Genomic DNA, 16115 nt, shown 5'->3' with positions numbered 1-16115 from the left:
ATTGGTAGGGCGTCAGCCAATCAGCGCCGGCGAGAGCAGAGGCTGCACAGATTGAGCGGAGCTCGGCAGGTAGAGACGGGCGGAGGGACCGGGGAAAGGGCGGGCGGGAGGAGGCAGAGGGAGAAGAAATAATAATAACCGACAAGTGAGAACGCGCAGATATAAACGATGCAACGTTTTCAAAAGGGCTTCCAAAGCGCGGCTGTGCCTTAACTCTAGCTTTAACTCCTTAGGGTGACCCAACGCTTTCTGCTTCTTAAAAGACAGTTTGGCAGGAAGGAGTTGCAAGCCTCAGTTCCTTTGGGGAAGATTTCATCAGAAGGTATTAAGTTTCGCGCTGCCGTTCTCTCTTTTCTTTTCTCCATTGCATTGTTGGCTGTCCGTGTTTTCTGTTTTGTTTTGCGATCTCGCGTTGTGACCGATTAGCAGCGCTTCTCGCTGCCCCATCCTATGCATGCTTACTCGGAAGGCAGCCGCTCCGGAGCTGCACAGGGTTTGTTTGCTTCCCAGCTCCACGTCAGCGTGTATAGGATTGCAGCCTTACAGCGCGCTTCCTTTGCAGGAGGAAAGCTCCCAGGTAACTTCGTGGGACTGACTTCTGAGTAAACATGGACTGGCTACATGAATGCATACTCTGAAATGAGTTTCAGTTGACTCGCTGGGGTTTACTGCCGAGTAAACATGTTGAGGGATTTGTATGTCATCTGAAATCCTAAGCATGTTTACTTATGAATAAACATAGATGGAATTGAACTGTTAATTTCTCCCCCTTCATATGATTCACCTAAATTCTACTCTATATTTCTAAACTCTGAGTTAAGGGGTCTATGTGCTATCATTCTGCATTGTTGACTTTTGTAAACAAGTAAGATTAGCAGTGTTTGTATTTTCATCACTGTGAAAAAGTGACAGGGTTCAACTGAAGAGAATTGAATGCATAACTTGCACAGAAACTAGACCATGCAGTTGTGGAGAATATATGTTTTGCCATCTCCGTGAAATAATAAGAGGTATGTTATTGATCAATATCTTTTATAAGTAAAAGATATGTTTTTTATAACTGTCTTTACTTGAATTTAAGTCTTATTGATTTCAAGGAAACTTACTTTCAAATAATGCAGATTAGGCTCTTCAGCAGAGCTAAGGCTCCATACCTATATGCAGTAACTTGGTCATATGTCTCATTGAAGTCAGCAGATTCAGTTCTGGAAAAAAACCATGCACTATATCCAGCTGTGCCAGCTAAAATGTAATGGTCTGATAACTATTTGTGCCTCAGCTACCTATGTACAAACTTGCACAAAAACTTCAAGAATATTTTCAATGTGGAAGCAAATGTATTGCATTATTCACATGTGTACTGACAAAATTATCCAACCCCCAATTCACTACCCTTAGCTATAGCACATCAAAGCTGCTGACCAGACAAACCCATTTAATGCAAATAAATGGACACAAAATTCCAGATATTGTTAATCAAAATACCGTTTTACAAGTACCCCCCAAAATAAACGAGAGCACAAGTTTGTCCTAATAGTCTTCGTCAATTTATGTGGCATAAATGTCATATTAATTATCTGTTTTCAGAGCAAGAATTGATTCCATCTACCTGCTGAATAAAATAATTCCAATATATCGTGATGAAATAATTGTTGCAATAATAGAAAATACTTTTTTTAAAAATACAAATTCAGCTGTATTGCTTGGCACTTTTTTTTGACTGAAGCACTCTGTGATGCAAATGGCATAATCTTTTAGATCAAAACAAATCAGTGCACACCCTCAGAATGCATTAATGCCTTTCACAAATGAGAGTACAACAGCTGTCTCCAAATCTATTTGACGGCTTTTGCCAAAGTAAGATGACAGAAGAAGACATATATGTAAGTGCAATGGAAATATTTGCATCTCTTTGTTTTGCTGAGCAACTTAACAGTATATATTTATCCCATGTAGAGTTGAAAATCTGCTTTCCGATACATATGGGGACACACACACACACTCTTAGGAATCAAGAATCCACACAGCATAATTGGAGGTCTCACCACTACAGAAAAGCAGATAGTAAAAACATAATTAACAGTAACATTATGCTGCCTATGTTGCTAAATGTAGACTCTAATTAAGATGTAAATTTTGGATCTGAGCAGTGAATTAAAAATACTCTGGGATGCATCCTACCCAATCACTTCACAGATTTCACTAAACAAGCAAAAAATAATAGGTGCAATTTGAGTGCAACACACCTTCCTAAAAATATTTTAGTAGAATAAATGACTTGTTTGTAGCAGATTTCTTTTGATTCTGTAAAATTTATATGTAATCAATATCGAAACACATTCCTATACACATGGATATCCACTCTTTTAATTCAGATAAAATTTCAATCGCTGTTCTGGCACAAGAGTTTGAAAGTCTTGTTGAATGTGCAGCTTTGTTCAAGCGGCATATAGATCTTAGTCTGCAAAGCTCTGTTCATAAGCAAAAATTATTTGCTGGAATATGGCATCATGTTCATTAAATCATCATTAGGGAATAAAAAAAATACTTCATCTTTTATTTGGGCTACTGTTTTCTTTTGTGCTGTACTTTTCCATCTGCTAAGCTTTTCATGTCCACATAGTTTCCGCTATCCTTTTTCATGCCCATGTCATCTTGCGCTTCCCCTCCGCATCACCAAATTAACTATTGCTATCTTTCCACCAGACACCTTGCAAGCATCTGTCTTTGCTGATGGTGCTGCTGCTTAGAAGACTACAGCCGTAGCATTATAATTTATGCATTCATGAAAGGCAGTTGGCCTTCTCCCCTGGGATTCAAAATGTCACCTCGACTAGACCTGGGCCTGGAATTTCAACTGCATTCTTGAACTTGGGCACACCAGTTTACAGTTCAGTTATTCTAATAAAATGAAGAAATAAATTAGGCAACTTACCAGATACTATAGCACACTCTAAAAACGCTTGTTTTATTAAAGATGCTTTCTAATTGCACGTGAAAATATAATAACAGCAAATGCTTATTACATAATGTCTAAATCACAGAAAATCAAAATCAGGAGTGTGCTCCTCTCTCTCTCTCTCTCTCTCTCTCTCTCTCTCTCTCTCTCTGCTTTACACATATATGCACATGCTAAATCAAATGCTCTAGTGTAAAAATCTTACCTCAAGGTAAGCAATAGTAATGGAATCAAGGCTAGGAGGGTGAGAGAAGCTGTCATGAGTATCTGCACCAGTCAATGAGCACTGCTGAGCACTGTCTACATCTTCACATCCCCTCTGTGTGTATAATTATTCCCATGAAGAGTACTGTACATCTTTAAGCGCCTTCACACTTAAGTGCTACAGACATCTCATTGCATCCAAATTGCCCGACTCCTAAACCACAGCTACCTCAAGGCTACTGAAGTAAAGACTCAGTGGCACTTTGCAGAAGCAGCATAGTTAATTGTGCCAAGCACATATTTACTCAAAATGAACACTGGAGAGAAAAAATATGGGGAGGAAATCTGTGTCTGCCATGCATATTACTATTATTGCTTTGAACCCTAAGTTATATAAAGGGCATTATATACCCCCATACTTCCATATATACTGTTTCCACACCAACAAATTTCATCATTCTTTCAATTAAATTTGAATTAAAGGTGGTTAAATGTTCGTCCTGGATGTCTGAAATTGATCATGAACCAATCAGAGTAAGAGGTTTGCTATATCTAGCATTCTGAATAGATTGAAAATAGATATATTTAGCTTTTCAAATTAGATAGAAAAATGTCAGGAAATGCTACATTTTAAATAGTGGTTCTGTGTAACAGGCCCTTTACGCGCTATACTCCTGTCTTGGAAGTCTTTGCACCATAGTTTCTTCATTTTACAAACACCAATCCTGCATTCACTTATTTGAAGCAAATGTTGCTGATTTCAGCTAAAAGTATTTAGCACTGAAGTGTTAAAAACTGTTTTGCAATTTGTCTTTCCGACTCTTCCTCAGGAAGTACAGTATAGCACATCCCTGGATACAATATAATCCCCTGCCCTCTCTCTCTCTCTCTCTCTCTCTCTCTCTCTCTCTCTCTCTCTCTGTGTGTGTGTGTGTGTGTGTGTGAGAGAGAGAGAGAGAGAGAGAGAACAAAAAAACAGACATACATACACATAGACACACAGCAAGTGACAAGCTTACTCTCTGGATTTCTTTGCATGCTTATATACACTTGAGCAAATGGTAGTAGATTACTACTTTAAAACCGTCAGGCACTTTCATTTATATTTAGCAGAAGTAATGATCACCCTGCCTGGATTTTAGACAAGCTGTATTAAAATATGCTTTCAAATACAAGCACAAACATGTGTGCATGTGTGTGGACGTGTGCACACTGCATCCCTTTTCCTTATATAAACTCAGGCGGGTGAAGCACAAAGTTTCTTCAGTAAGAAGTCATAATAATTATATATCAATATAACATATTCAGTCTAACCGACTGACCACAACAAATGTCCTACATCCACAATTCTTCAGGGCTAGCCCCTGTTTGTTTATGTCAGTACATAGGTAGGTATAACAGTTACTCCCCCCCCCCGCAACTTAAAATCTCTATTGAAATGCTCAGGGGGCAGGCAGTACCTTGAAAAAATACAGTATAGTTAAAAAATGCATTACCTATATCTCCCCTCAGTAGTCCATCATACTCTTTTTCTAGCACGTTTCCTTAGAGAACCACACAGTGTTACTGTCTCAAGCAGCCAAGGAGAAGATGACTGAGGGAATTCAGTCACTCTGTTTAATTAATACAGGATTATTTCACTTTCATTTTGTGAAGCTAATAATATGACTGGTGGAATGTCAGTAAAAATTAAATCGTAAACTAGTGCAGTGCCATGGGGAAACCTTACTTTAGTTATGAAGTATTCCCAGTAGAAATCTTGAAAAATCGTATACATATTTACACTGGTAAAATACCACATGCTGTTTCATGGAATGCTGAAAGAATTCAAGAATCTGTGTGGCATGTATCAGAGAGCAAGAGTTAACGTTTTCAGATTATACATTAATAAGCAGGTTGAAGGTATGTTGTTTCCTGAATGTTAAAGCACCACATGCTAAATGGAGAAGTACGCTCAAGGTCAGTGTTGCATTTTGGACAATCTCAGCCGCTGTGATATTATGATAATCACACTTAAAATATTCGTATAGAAAGAGCAAATTAGGCTTTTCACTAGAAAGATGATTATGATAAACAACAATTCTGAAGGGGACAAATTCATATTGCTTTCCTTCCCCGACAATAAATTGCTGCTCCTTATTAGGAGTGTGGTGCTTCTTGTAGAAATAAGTCACCACACTATTCTGTTTGAGTTACCTTTTTATTCTTCAAAGACACTGCGTTCGAAGAGAAAACAATAGCTCACTCCTTCCCCTATACCTAAACTAATATTTAAAAGCTACCATTCCACAAATCGAAAAAGGTTTCTCAGAAAACAAGCAGGCATCAACACCCATCCTGAAATAAGATTAGGATTGTAACTCTGACCAATTGTGGGACAAGATCAGATAGATCTCCCTCCCTCAACTCCTCTCTCCACAGCTTCCTACCTAAATGGAAGCTCCAGGCACTAAAAATAGAAAAGAAGATGGAGTGCAAATATTTCCCCAGTGAAAACACCAATAATCTTTACCGTGAGCTGACACGAATTGCTTGTTACACTGCCCTAGGATATCATGGCCTGAAGCGACAGCACACACACGCACGCACACAAACACACTCAAAGACAGTAACCATCTCCAAAGCCACAGTAATGTGTGTTAGTATATGTGCATTTTGCAGCGGCCTTATGAAATCTGACTTCTAGCTGCTACACCTGCCATACAAAGCCCATCATTTGTAGCCTGCCAGGGTTTGTTTTCCCTCTGAATACCTTTGCCCATCTTTCTCTCCTTTCTCTCCCCCTCTATTCACTTTTCTCTGGCATTTATATTATTAATGTTATTGCTATTATTACTGTCCAAGCATAAGCTGATCCACGGGGGAGCCTGTGTAATTTAACCCCTGAAGCGCTAAATTTCTTCACATGTGCCAAAGACACAGGTTTGTTGTTGCCTCTAGCAATATCCCAGGAAGACGAGTGATGGCGGTGTCATATCATCACATAGTGACTTAATCTATTGCGACACCCAGGGAATGGGCAACTGAAAAGATTTACGGAACATGTTTTTAACTGCATACAAACGTGCTATTCCCATTTCCCAATAAGCCAGAGTCACTGGGATCAAACCGGAACAAATTTCACCCACCTTCCACTCCCGGTTCCAAATATTAAGCCCTGTGTCATCCAATCATCCTATTTCATGAGTTGAAATCCCAATGTAAAATATAACTCTGATAAACAGCATTTGTAACCTCTTATTTCTTCTTTTGTTCTTTTCACGTCTCCTGATTAACAAGCAGTCAGAGCGTGTTGAATTGCTGAATAGTACAGCTTTAGCATGATCGGCCACTCGCTAGAGAAAAGAATCTTACTTCAGTATCCTTTAAAAATGGTCTGACTGGCATCAGAGACATGTTTCAAAAACAACTCGTTAATGAGCAACACCTAAAAGTAGGAAGGGCTTGATATTCACATTTTAATATTTAGCTGCAATAAATATTGACAAAAAGAAAAATCACCTGTACTGTGTAAAGGCAAAATGATATATTTTCATTCTCCCACCATGACATGTTAAATATGAGGATCTTTATTTTGCTTTCTGTAAAATTCCATTTCAAGCTAACATGTTAAGATATAATACAAGTTAGGTGTTATTATATCTATGTTTAGATGGAGTTCCAATGGATATTTTTTTTGTCAACCTGGAACACCAATGATCCATTGTTGTGGCAGGGTCAGCAGCTCAGACACTGACTACTGCATTAATATTTTACACCGAGTAGATCTCAGGATCATGTGTGCTTACCACCGTTAGTGACGTGAATGATACACACACAAGTGACATGTATTATTTGGCCCATTTCCATATCTTGGCCTAAAACTACCGTAAGTATGTGTAATTTGCCCAATATCTATTATCCTTCCACCTCTGAAGGGGGAGGAATAACAATGGAAACCAGAATTATTAACATTGCAGAATTGCAGTGCATTGTAATGGATAACATGAGCTCATTCTCCAGACCCACCACATGCCAAAGATTATTAGGGTCATTTTATGTATTTATTATAAAAAAGTATTATAAAAATGTACTCTATCTTTCCATCATATACTCAAGACTGCTTATACAGATGACTTTATATCCAGACCAGCCCTATGATTCTGGCCCTAGAACTATTTTTTATTTATGAAGAATATGCAATGAACAAGATTCCCCCTACAAATAATTTGGTGTTGCAAGAATGTGAGAAGAGCTTTGCTCAATCAGGCCAAGGATCCATCCAATCTACAGCAGTAGCCAGCCATAATAATAATAATAATAATAATAATAATAATAATAATAATAATAATAAATAATTCATTATATCATCCTATACCCAGAGGTCTCACTCTAGGAAGTCAACAAGCAGGGCACTGTATGTTCCCAAAGTTCAGAAATACAGTGGTATCTCGGTTTAAGAACAGTCCGGTTTAAGAACGATTTGGTTTACAAACTCCACAAAACCAGAAATAGTATCCAGTTTGAGAACTTTACCTAGGTCTAAGAATGGAATCTGAATGGTGGAAGGGCACCGGCAGCAGGAGGCCTCATTAGGGAAAGTGCGCCTCGGTTTAAGAACGGTTTTGGTTTAAGAACGGACTTCCAGAACGGATTAAGTTCGTAAACCGATGTACCACTGTATACTGCCTTGAAATGGCTATCACGGCTAATATGGGGACATAGTAGCACAAAACCCTAAACTATGGTTTAGAACTATGTGAAAGAGCCTCAATGAGCCCTATCAAATTATCAGGTTTCTCTGTGCTCCTGTCCTCCTAGTGCATGGCCAGGAGGAAGACTTTTGCCTAGTTTTGATTCACTTTTAAAGAAACTTTGCTTTGAACCAGCAATCCTGGATTTAAAGCAAACCCTGATCAGTTTTGAAATAAGCCAAATTCAAACCATGAATTATGAAGCTAACTTATTAAATTGGACCCAGTTTGTTTTAAACTGGGATGCCTGGTTAGAACATAGCTCTAAACTGGAATTCTGTGAAAGTGAAACTAAACAGGGCGGAACTTTTCCTCCCTGCAATGTGGGAGGAGCATGCTAGCCCAACACTTTGTTCAGGCTCACTCACATAGCGCTAAACGTTTGTTTAGCATTATTGTCTAAACTGGACATAACTTATTGAATTCTTTTAAAAGAGCATTAAAGCAGAAGTGGTGGAGAAAGTATGATTCCTTGCTGTTTTAGGCTTATGGTAGAATCTGTTTTGCTATTTGCTTTTATTATTGGTTTAGTTTTACAGTTGTGCTGATTACTGATTGATACTTTTAATGGGTTTGTGATATAATACTATTTTATTTATCAACAGAATTTTGTTATAACTTGATTAAGTGCAACTAATTAATGAATAAAACATCTAAAGGAAGAAGTACCAGCTATTTGAGGTCAGTGCTACATTTACTGTTCTGGGTTGTGTCAACCTATACTAATCCTATCAGCCCCTGATCTGCTACTTAGATTACTGGCCATGAGCATGAAGATTGACATTTTTTTAAATCAAGTCACCTAACCCTTATGAAGCCATGAACGTAGGAATTAATAGTCCAATCCTAAGCATACCTACTCAGAAGTCTTATTTAATTCAGGGGGGCTTACTTCCCCATAAATGGGTTAGGATTGCAGCCTAAGCTATTGCAGGATTTGAGTGTAATAGCATACCTGCCTGCTCAGATACAAGCTCTATTTACTTCAGTGAGTCTTACACCCAGGTAAATATTTATAGGATTTCTACCTAATTGTATCCCTACCCCCAACAGAGTTATGACCATATAGATTTCAAGCAGAAGACATTATTCATGCAATTTATATAGGAACTATACCACCTGATGAGAACAAGAACTTTTAAAGGAAAATAATATATTTTGATTCAGGATTTTTCAGCTGTATTGAACACAAATGGCGCTATTGTTACAATCCACATAGCTGTGCTTAGTGCATAGATTATGGCTTAGTGAAAATGCAGAGCATGTGGGCTCTTGTCAAGAGATCACAGCTGTTGTGCTGCTGTGCAGCACTGAGCTAAGCCATGCATTGACTTAGCATGTCATCCAAACTCAGGCTCATGCTTTCCATCCAGCTGTAACCAAGGTTCTTTTCTAGACTTGTGGCTCATGGTTCATCTGGGAGAGCTAAACCACAAGCCCAGGTTCAGACAACATAGTAAGCAAGCTGCAGAGCAGCTGCAAAATGAAATGGCAGTTGTGAAGCAGCCACCTCCTCCCTGGTTGCCTGCACATTTGCACTAACCCAGGCAGTATACTGTACTCTTAAATGTGATCTTTTTGCAGCTAGACATTTCAATTATTGTTCATTTCTATTGCTCAGTCAGTTAGGCCTATACCATAGTTGTCAACTTTTCCCTTTTCTTGCAAGGAATCCTATTCGGAATAAGGGAATTTCCCTTTAAAAAAGGGAAATGTTGACAGCTATGGCCTATACAATTATTCAGCACCAGTCAACAGAGTTAGCTCTGTAATATATAAATACTCGTACACCCTTTCTTACCGGACTAAGTCATACACCTGCTAATTTGAAAAAAGTCTCCAGTTTTTCTCATTCTTAATATGAAGAAATGGCTTCTGGAAAACAATTGTTTCTTTTTTCCTTCTGACATGGGAGCTGCTAGTGGAAATAGTTTTACACAGCTAATAGAAAATATGCAAAAAGCTACTAAATTTCTGTGCTACTAATAAAAACAATTAAACGTAACTTAAAAATAGCCCAATGAACACCTGATAGCAAGAAATGATCAAGATGTACATCATCTTGTAAAACTGGAAAATTATTATGCAACAGTTAATACCAAAATATTGATCCCTTGTTACACAGTTGATACCACATCCCCAAATAGAGACTCTGTATCCCTTGCTAGTCTGAATGTAACCTAGGACCACACCAATATACTTTGGCACCTGAGTCAGATAATGCAAATAGTAGCTTCCCCATGGTAAACAATATTCCAAAATTCAGTTTCCCCCTACCTTTTATAACAAAAACAGATTTATAACAAATCTGCTGTCTGCACAGCAGCCTCAGTCTGTCAGCAGGGGCAGCCCTGATGTAGCTACATGTCAAAGATACTATTGTCTTGTCTTAACGTCTCTCTTTCTTTCAATACTCTCCTCACCTGCAGCACTTATCTTTGACTTAATATCTCTGAAATTAATTGAAACTGGCTCCTCCTAAGCTTTGTCACCTTTCACCTATCAGATTGGGTTTGAATTCCCCTGCCCCAACTTTGAATACTCTTCATGTACATAACTGGAGACCAACTATTGAATCTATGTCTTTAGTCTTTTGCCATAGTGGCTATAGAGATGGTGTTGATCTTTAGTACACATACAAAATACAGAATTAGATAATCATATAAGTTAGGAAAATATGTGTTTTTCCACTTGAAATGTATACAAATAATCTCCAGTACAACTTAATTGGGCAGAAAATTATCACTGGAGCCTTTAATAGAAAGCTCAATTCATTTCGCTGGGACGCAGGTGGCGCTGTGGGTTAAAACCACAGAGCCTTGGGCTTGCCGATCAGAAGGTCGGCGGTTTGAATCCCCACGATGGGGTGAGCTCCCATTGCTCGGTCCCAGCTCCTGCCAACCTAGCAGTTCGAAAGCACCTCAAAGTACAAGTAGAAAAATAGGTACCGCTCCAGCGGGAAGGTAAACGGCGTTTCAGTGTGCTGCTCTGGCTTGCCAGAAGTGGCTTAGTCATGCCGGCCACATGACTGTATGCTGGCTTCCTCGGCCAATAAAGCAAGATGGGTGCCACAACCCCAGAGTCATCCGCAACTGGACCTAATGGTCAGGGGTCCCTTTACCTTTACCAATTCATTTCAAATATGGCATCTCCAGAGAAAAAATTCTGAAGCAATATGGGGGGAGCGTGTTTGAATGTGTGTGACCTGAGATGGAATGAGTTGTACTCACGTCCCGCTTGCAGACTTCCCACAGGCTTCTAGTTGGCCACTCTTGAGAACAGGATGCTGAAGTAGACAGGCCATTGGCCTGATCCAGCAGGCTCTTATGTTCTTAATGCACATTAAGTTTTATGTAAGCAACAAAGGAAAAATTCATGATACCCTTCAATTTTCAAGAAACATCAATCAAAGGCAGAAGCACTGCAGTCTCTGTGACAAAACTTTCTTGTGAAATCTTGGACTCTTCCTGAAGCTACTCTCCTTACAGTGACACTAGGGAGTGACTCAGCACCTCAAAACATGTGATTCACTGGCAACAAAAGGAAAAAGTTGCTTTAATAGAAAAGGTGCTTTTTTAACAAACCCTTTATCCACAAGTCCCATGTCAGAAATATGTGCATTCTAAACCAAAATTAAGGGCAATCAAATTAAGTAAGCAATACAGATTACAAGTAGCTGCAGCAACAGAAATGCCCGCTATACCTCCTTCCCAAAATCCTGAGAAAAGAGATGTGCCTGCTGCTGAAACAACATCAGTGTCATGGCGAGAGACACCTCAGAGAGTAGGTCATTCCAAAGGTGAGGGACCACTACAAAGAAAGCCTGCCCATGGGCCCCCGCCCCACAAATCTCATTAGATGTGAGAACCACCACCAGTGCTTCCCCTGCACATCTAATTTTAATGCTCTCCCTGTTAAACTTAAGGCTAAATAAAAGTTTCTTCAGTACCAGACCCATGGTGTGAAATATTTCACCAGAACATCAGCTGTGATCTTCAAAGTGACTGTATAACACTTCAGACTTCAGGGTCAGACTGCTTTTTAAAAATGCAAATATAATATGATGCCATCAGACAAGGCATTAACAAAAGGACAACAAAATATTTTGGTAACACTTGATTGTCCATTTCCTTTTGTACCATTCATATTTGTTTTTTGAAATCATTAAGTCTGTCCTCAGTAATACATTCGGCAGTAAAACAAGAATGATTTCTCTTTCAGTAACTATCTAAATAAATTCTCAAAGTCATATTGAATTAATTCCTTGAATATCATGTTCCTTCGAAACAAGTGATTGAATTAAGAGTTTCTAGATGAAGTCAAGTACTTAAAGCAAATCAGAATTTTTTGTCTTCAGCCACTATGAAAACAGAGATTCAAGATGAAAAGACCGTCTTGCCTTTTTTCCTAGCTTACATGGCTTGGCTCGTTTATTTTCCCAGTAGACACACTTGCAAATCAGGCTACAGCTACACTTGGAAGTGCAGGGGTCTAGCTCCTGACCTCAGTTAGGTTAGTCCATCCCAGCTGAAGAGCTCCCCCTTAGATCACTGACTTGCTATTATTCTGTGGTTAATAGGCCTGACCTGTGCAATATATATAATAAAAACCTGGCTACAGTCCTATCTCTAGTTTGAATGCATACCAATTCTGTATCCGACGCTTGCTATATAATGAAAGGCAAACAATGAAAGGGCCAAATCAGTTTTACCAAAAATATATTTGTCCAACAGTGTGGTGCAAAGATGCTCCCAATTTAGTCTGAGCTGTTTATGTTGCACTGGATGAGGGAGTTAAAAACAGCACCACATAAAAATCAAGGCATCTTGTGAGAGAGATACGTTTCCTTTCAGACAGCTTTTTCTTTAACCTGTGGCTAATTAAAAAATAAATAAATCCTGGCATCTATGGGAATTTTCTTACAACCAGGAAGCCTGTTAAAGAGAAAGTAGCAGCACAACTCTCCCCCCACTCCAGCATAGCCCCCTTATGTCACATTTGCATTTCTATTCCGCTGAACTGCCTGACAATGAAGCAAATGGGTTTGCCTTATCTGTACAATTCTGGACAACAGAGATTTCTAAGCCATACAAAAGAACAGCCTTACCATTCAGCGGTTCAACACTTTCCACTGCAGTCCCCCAAGATCCTGTGGGGAATGCTGTCACATAAACACCTGTCCCTACCAAAAACAAAAACAAAAAAACCCACCCTTAAACTGTCACATGTCATGGGCCGGGGGGGGGGGAGACTAATTTAAAACAAAACAAAATATCTAGCATGATTTTCTCGAAAGGAAGCTAACCTCAAGAGGGGAGGAAGAGGAAAGAATTATTAAGACCCCACTATTAAAAGCTTAACCCCAGATTAAATTATGTATTCTAGAAATGTCGGGGGGGGGGGCATACAGTTTATACAAAATTGCTGGTTTCCCCCCCACACACACCTTTGTTTTGACACCATCAGAGTAGGGCTCCATCAGATTCAATCTACATGCAGAAAAAAGAATTTAAACCTGCCAATTTGCTGTAGTTTTAAAAAAATCAAATAACACTTACAAGGCAGTCCTGATGACTTGTGCCTGTGAGAATATTTCAAACTAATTCCTTTAAAATTAACATCTTTCCACTGATAAGTTAAAAGCAATACCAGATTACCAGTCAGGCACTAGCTGAAATCTCCAGATCAGCTCTGTGTTATGATGAGACTTACACCAGCTATAAGACTGACTAGGACTTATAAAGGCAAGAAAAGTTCTGATCCAGAAATATCCACGCTTCATGCTAGCTGTTATATTCTGTCTCCATATGCCAGTTCTCTGACTTGTACACAGTAAAGCAGGTATCATGGGAAACATGGGCTTCAAAGAATATCCATGGGAAGAACTGGAACCATAAGGGAATCTGGTAGACATGATCCAAGGGTATAAGCAACCTATTTATAAGGATGTCAATATCATACATTCCCAGAATAGCATAGTTGCTGTTTCCCATGACTCGATCCCACAGCTCTTTGGCAAACTATAATAAAAAGGCTACAGTAAGATATTAAAATCATGTATGAGGGAAAACTTACATGAGATGTAACCACACCAGCTTCCCCACTCTTTCCTAACACAATTTAAGAAGGTACCTGAGCCCTAGTGAGAAATTGTTCACTACATATAGAACTAAATATGGTCGCACCCCAAACACCATGCTTTGAGACCAACGTATCTGTAAAGGGGCAGCTATACACATTAAATTGAACATGTGCAAGCACACCACATAACTGAGAAGCCTGAAAAAAAACGAGCCCCCCTATATGTGTTTAGGCTGACGTGTAGCTGAATTTCTGAATAGGACTAACGATTGATTGACAGTGAAATCTATGGAAGTAATCACCAACATTTCCCAAAGTTCTTTCCACTGGTGTCTTAGAATGGTGGTTTTCACAGTGCATTCTGGGGATTCCTGGTGTCCTTCAGAAACTCGCCAGAGGTTCCTCAAGGATAAAATCCATAAATCTCCACAAGCTTCCCTGAATGGCTTGTTTGCCACTGCTGATTTTCTCCAGCAACATGGAACCACAGGGGAGTGCTGTGACCAAAGCATCTATTTACATGGAGCAATGATGAGGCTCAGGAGACCTAGCCAGTGCTATGCATAAACTTTGTCCTCGAGAACACGCTTCTGAATCAAATGTACAGCACAGGTTCCCTGGGAAATGTACAGGGGTTCCCTGGAAAACTAACTGAGGTGGAAAGAGTTCCTTGAAAATGTAAAGTAAGAGCACTGTTTTCAAAGAACACCTCAAGGGACCATGTAACTCTTCTTCTTCCCCACAGTCTGAGGATGAGTGAATATAGAAAGCAGAACTTACTATCTTATTTGGTGAGATTGCAACAGTTACAAGTTCTATTACTATATGGTCACAGTCCTGGTAAAAAGTTACTTTCTACGCCAAGATGTTTTTTAGCACTGCTATCTGGAGCTGAAAACCCCTATTCCCCTTTCATTTCTCAGTATATATATATATATTGTATGTATAAAGGGAAATTAAAGAATAATAAAAAATGAGAAATTTGAATTTAGGTATGAGTAAGAGAGAAACCTATAAATAGCATTGTTCGATTACTGGTTGACATCCATCATAATCTTCAACAATATGTGTGATGCACCATTTTATTTTATTAGTATTTGGTTATGAATTATGCACCATATTCCATCTGTTCCTTTTGCTGGCTCTTTGCCACCGCAGCCTCAGTACTTCACAGTTTTCAATATGTCATTCTAGTTTGTTTACTCCAAGACCCATTTGTTTTGCTTTTTCTCTGATATCAACTATTCATCCTTTTGTGTTTCTCTCTGTAGCTTTCAGCTTCTGTTCAAGTCTTTATATTTCTGTTCCATTTATCATAGTTGACAGTATATGCTATACAGGTGTCAAGACAGGCTAGCAAAGGTTTCCTCCTCTTCAGCTTTCCATAAATATGCAGAATTGCTGGCACGAGGGGGGGAATATTAACAGTGGGTAACTGAGAAAAGGGGATTACTTTAAGATGCAACCCATCCCATCCCTACTTTCCCATTTATCTCTTATTTGGGGGGATTTGGTATTTTGTTTGCAAAGTCAGCTGAAAATACAGAAAATCCAACACCTCAATTCACCATGCTGGAGAGCAATTGGATGAAGAGGAGGTGTGTCTCTGCCCTGCTCTGTTAGCAAGGCACCTCTGCCAGCAAGGAGGGGTCCTGGTGTGCCCACCCAAATGGCAGGTTGGAGGAAGCTATCACGCGCAACTTCCCCACTAGTGGTAGGCAGTGGAGACTCCTGAAATGGGGGTGGGCTGGCACAGGATCCACTGGATCCTCAACTGGCCCTGCAGGCATCAAGTAAAAGCAATGGGTCTGATCTGGGCCTCTTCACTTTGCCAGGATGGGAGCTGGCATACCAAAGGGACATTTTTCCAGCCCCCCCCAACACCTTTTACCCTGGCAGTATAAGGGGCAGAGCTATGGATCAAGTTGCAATAATGCCATCCAAAGATTAGGATTATATGACTCATTAAAAAAAAAATCACAAAGGACTCATTAGAGATCCACTTGGGCTAGTAATCATTTGGATAGTTCTAGGCAGGCATTCTGTATCCATTGGTCAGTGGCCAAGGATATAAAAATGGGAGATTGGCACAGAGCAGTACTGATCTGTTTATGGAATCAGGCCTGATCCAGAATTTG

General features: G+C 39.4%; 1 protein-coding gene and 1 long non-coding RNA gene across 25 annotated transcripts in view; one reads left to right on the top strand and one right to left on the bottom strand.

Moving 5' to 3' along the window:
• Positions 1-16115, bottom strand: part of ESRRG (estrogen related receptor gamma) — a 471650-nt gene that overhangs the window by 195590 nt on the left and 259945 nt on the right. The gene's annotated exons all lie outside the window — the stretch shown is intronic.
• Positions 134-14923, top strand: LOC310758849. Its single transcript, XR_014546005.1, has 3 exons — positions 134-322; positions 8502-8577; positions 14723-14923. It is a non-coding gene; the product is annotated as an uncharacterized lncRNA (long non-coding RNA).

Source organism: Podarcis filfolensis (genome assembly GCF_964270895.1).
Source record: "Podarcis filfolensis genome assembly, chromosome: 3".
Taxonomy (NCBI): Eukaryota; Metazoa; Chordata; class Lepidosauria; order Squamata; family Lacertidae; genus Podarcis; species Podarcis filfolensis.
The sequence above is the reverse complement of the archived record's forward strand: the minus strand, read 5'-3'. Positions and strand labels throughout refer to the sequence as shown.